Source organism: Rhincodon typus, chromosome 13, assembly GCF_021869965.1.
Source record: "Rhincodon typus isolate 14 chromosome 13, sRhiTyp1.1, whole genome shotgun sequence".
Classification (NCBI taxonomy): domain Eukaryota; kingdom Metazoa; phylum Chordata; class Chondrichthyes; order Orectolobiformes; family Rhincodontidae; genus Rhincodon; species Rhincodon typus.
Window position 1 is genome coordinate 44,598,726 of NC_063344.1, and position 5,051 is coordinate 44,603,776.

The following is a 5,051-nucleotide window of genomic DNA, read 5'->3' on the forward strand; positions in this document are numbered from 1 at the left end:
CTGTTTTAATACCAGAGATTATTGGCAGTTTCTGCATGATTTGAAGGCAAGTAATGTAACATTTATTCCAAGTGCTATTTACACAGCCACTTGTTCAAGCATTAATTGAAGTGTGGTTTGGAAATGAGCTAGAGCCAAGACGTATATACAAATGTAGATTCAGCTGGCAGCAAACAGTTGATTAGTCTGTGGGCAAATAATCAGTGATTGATGACACAGGCCTCCTGCCTACCAACAACTATGTGACTGGTTGTCAGATAGCTGTAAAGCATAAGGCTGTGAAAATAGTAGAGAAACATTCAGACCTCCACCAGCTCAGGATGTCTCTTGGTTCTCTGCAGTAAAAGGCCTGAAGAACAACAGTTTATTTTTCCTCCAGCAGTGAATTTTACTTAATCAATCAGAGACATTTGTAAGTAAACTAGCCACCTGACTGCATCATATAAAGCTGTAGAAGCATCTGGAGAAGAATAAGAGAGATCAAAGTTTTAACTAATAGAGTTATTTGTTGACATTTCATGTAGCTTGAGTCTATTTACTTTAAATAAATAGTAATTTCTGTTAAGTACAGAAAACTGGTCTGTGCTCTCTCACACCCTGGGTCCAAAAGACAGGTAAATTATAGAATTTTGTACTTCTCTAAAATCAGTAACTTCTATGACAACTCTAAGAAAACTGGGGCTTGATTTCCATCATGCTTCCTCAGTGATGAATGACAACATGAACCCTAAATTCCTTTTCGTTGCAAAAATTGTGTCCTATTACAACCAAATCCAGAAGTATGAATAGATCTAAACTGGTTGTTATTCTTGAGTCAGCCTCTTTTAAATTATAATCCACCCTTTTTCAAAGTTGGTGCTAAGGCACTTGAAGTTTCCTTCAAGTGTAATTCTCTATCTCCAAAATTTAACTGAGATAAGCTCCAACTATGCAAGAAAACTGCTGAGTGAGTTGATTGTACGGTTCACGCTGCAGATCTCGTTGATGTTACTAACTTGTGCAAAAATGAAAGCAAAATATAACTTTCATTACATCTCCTGTTAATGCATTAGAAAAGTCAAACAGAACTGATATCACCATTGAGCACTCTGCAGCACTGGAACCAAAAGACCTGATATCATCATTTAAAATCTGCATCACACCAAAAGTTGGCTGTTAGTTGTTGCTTCCTCTCATTTGTCACCTTGTTGCTGCTCCCTTTGTAGCAGTGTTCTCCACCCTCTTTGCCCCTCCTATTCACCATTCCCCTTGTCTTGGCATATCCCTTACATAATAATTTATATTAGGTTAAATTATATTTCTTATATATTTTATTAAACAGGATAGTGTTTGAAGAGCTGATAACATGTTGCATGATAAATCTGTACTTACAGTCATAGGCATATACAGCACGGAAACAGACCCTTTGGTCCAAATAGTTCAAGCTGACCAGTATCCTATATAAATCTAGTCTCATTTGCCAGCATTTGGTCCATATCCTTCTAAACCCTTCCTACACATATACCCATCCAGATGCCTTTAATGTGTTGTTTAAAGTGCTGTTCTTTGATCCTTTTTTTCCCCAAAGGCCCAAAACAATGCAACAGCTTATAAAACAGTAATTATTTCTCCTAGAATTCAAGGAAATCAGCTCCAACACTGAAAATACCTCAAAAAAAAAACAACTCCTACAACCACAATTTTTTCCTGTCCTCCATCTTGGATTACCCAGAATCCTCTTAAATGATATACTTGCAAGAAGTGATCCACCCTTTTTAAAAAATGGAAAATATGGGTGGATTAATTGCTTCAATGTTTTTAACACTGTGGCTTTTCAAAGTGAAGAGTTATGGTGTTCTCCTACAACTTGTTATAGCATATTTTCTGATGGAATGCAGTGACATCACAAGCACTACAACTACCTATGCGGTGAGTGCACCAACTGCAGTTGTGTTGCTCACAAATACAGAATATGATCCAGCTTTTCAAAAAGGGTTTTTGCTCATATGAGAGCTGGCTAATCCATGTTAACCAAGGCATTTTGATCTCTCATGGTCAAAGCTATCAGGATTTCACAGTCTCAGGGAATGTCTCAGTCCTTTCTTTGCATAATGGGCTTTACTAGACCTTCCTTGTCCTTGGTCATTTTGGCAGTCAAGATATCTGGTTGTTCTTACTTTTTTGGAAAGTTTTCCAACAATGGCAGTGCAAAGTTCTGCAGGGGCAATGATCAGACATGGGCCTGGATAATTTGCTTTCAGGGGCTTTGGGAAACTTTGCTAACCACAACCATTTTAAACTATAGTATCTTTGAAATTCAATGCTGCTTTTAAATAGAAGTTATAGAAACTAGGACAGTCAATAGCGTCGAATGTTAATATTCTGTAATGCCCCGTTCATCACGCATCAGCCTTCTATCCGTTGCCTTGGGAAAGCAACCAACATAATCAAAGACCCCTCCCACCTGGTTATACTGTCTTCCACCCTCTTTCGTCAGGTAGAAGAAGTTTGAATACACATATGACCAGAGCCAAAAACAGCTTCTTCCCCACTGTTATCATGTCGACAATCCTTTCATTAGGGCTGCAGATAACAGTAAATCTGTTGAAGGTATTGTGCCATTTTTAAGCAATTTTTCCAGATTGGGCCTCAAGAAGCAACTTAGACTTCACTGAACTCCCCGTTGTCCTTCTCTATTGGGAAGGAGAAAGGTAGAGGTCCAAGAAGTTGACCGCAAACCTGCTAAACTGAACAGGCACTATAAATAGCATTTATCACCATCTGGGCCAGACCATTCCTCATTTTATTGATCCAAATGGGGATAACTTTATCATGACTTCCCAGCTATGCTTAAGAATGTTGCACTTCCTTGCTGAGGCAACAATTTAGATTTGCCAGTTGTCAGCCAGCTTCAGATGCAGTTCATAATAGAAGTCTTAAACAGTTCCAATTGAATCTGCCATCACAATGTCTCCTTCCCTAACAACAAAGCTTATTCAAGCACATGCTCAAAAGTGACTCAATCAAGACTCTTACTTCGAGATCGTTTGGATACTCCTTCAACATAGGCTCCATTTTGCATCAAATCAATCAATGCATATCCTAATGACAAAAATGTCACTGAATATAAATCAGAAAACTTTCCAATTCCTCAATGACACCCTGGCTTCCCTTGTTGCCCACTATTCTGAAATGTACTATTTCTGCAGTATTAGGAATTCTACTTGCCTGGAAATGGGACCCCACAAAGACTGGGATTAAAAGGGTTAAATTGTTTCAATTAAAAGTAGTTTGAAGCCAAAATAAAACATGAGTAGAGCTGTAGGAAAGAAAAACAGATGTATTTTGGACACAATAACGTTTAAGACAACCAAGCTACTAGAGCAAAGAGCAAGGCCAGAAAATGTGACAGTCTGTGATGACAACTAGGAAGCAGCATGGACTGCACAACAACGCCTCTGCTTCCTCCCGAGGCTAGGGAAATTCGGCATATACACAGACTCTTACCAATTTGTATCAAGGCACGATTGAAATCTTATCTGGATGCATTGCAGCATGGTATGGCAATTGCTCTTCCCAAGACCATAAGAAACTACAGAGTCATTAACACAGCCCAGTTCATCACGCATCAGCCTTCTATCCATTGCGTTGGGAAAGCAACCAACATAATCAAAGACCCCTCCCACCTGGTTACACTGTCTTCCACCCTCTTTCGTCAGGTAGAAGAAGTTTGAATACACATATGACCAGAGCCAGAAACAGCCTCTTCCCCACTGTTATCAAAATTTTAAACAGACTTTTCAAATGTTTATGTTGATCTCTCTCTCTGTACCTTCTCTACACTGTAACACTGTATTGTGCACTCTGTTCTATTACCTTGATGCACTTTGTATAGTACAATGTGCCTGTATAGCACACTAAACAATATTTTTCACTGCACCTCAGATGCGACAATAAATCAAACTCAAGCTCAAACAATTAGCAGGATAAGGGAGGCCTTGGGTCCAATGCTTAATGTATGTTCTGCAGTAACTAAGTAAAGTGACATGGGGTATCTTTAACATGTGATTGTAAATTGACAGGATTGAATAAAATAAGTTGATGTGTACGTGACTTAAAGAATGAGTACTTGTGGCTTTGCACAGTACTATCTTAGACTGTCTAAGTCTGACTGCCCTGCGCATGTTTGAATGAACAATGTAACGCATACCAGAGTCTCCTGAATTTTCAAGTTGCACCACAACAGGAATGCATTTTCATATCTTTTGATATGCATTATTTTCACTTTAATAAGAAGAAAGAAAACACATCAAAGTGCTCTGTGCGGCTTCATTTGAACTGCAACCCAGGCAGGAGAAGGTATCCTTTAAGGGGATGAGAACGGGTGTTATGAAATCTTATTCTTGCCTTCCTGTATTTTTAGCTGTGGGTAAAAGAACATAAGCATAAGAAAGAAAAGATAAACTATTAAGTCTCAGAATACTTCAATACAGTTAACCTGAATAAATAGTTACTTTCAGAAGCTACAACACAGAAAAGGGTACATTGTTAAGAACTAGAGTAAGAGGACAAAAAGTGAAAGAAGCAAATGAATGCAAATTGTCGTTATTTGCACACAGCTGACAACTGTAATGCAGTCAGTCCTCAAAAATTCACACAAACCTTCCATATTCAGGTAAGCTATGCAGATATAATGTTTTGCTGCTCCAGAAAATGCATAGCACTCATTCTCTTTTCACACAAAAATTGCATTCAATATGCATATCATGCAGTTGGATGGTATGTAAGCTGTCACCAATTTCGAAGACTGTGTATCAAGCTTATCAGATGGGGAAAAGAATTAGGGGACAGCAATGTGTTACTGAGTGTTAGGATTATAATTGCTGTTATGACCATATAAGAACATAAGAAGTAGGAGCAGGAATAGGCCATCTGGCTCATCGAGTCTGCTCCCCCACTCAATAAGATCCTGGTTGATCTTATCATTGACTTTGCTCCACTTACTCGTCCACTGACCATAACCCTTAATTGCTTTACTGTTGAAAAATCTATCTTTGCCTGAAAAACAGTAA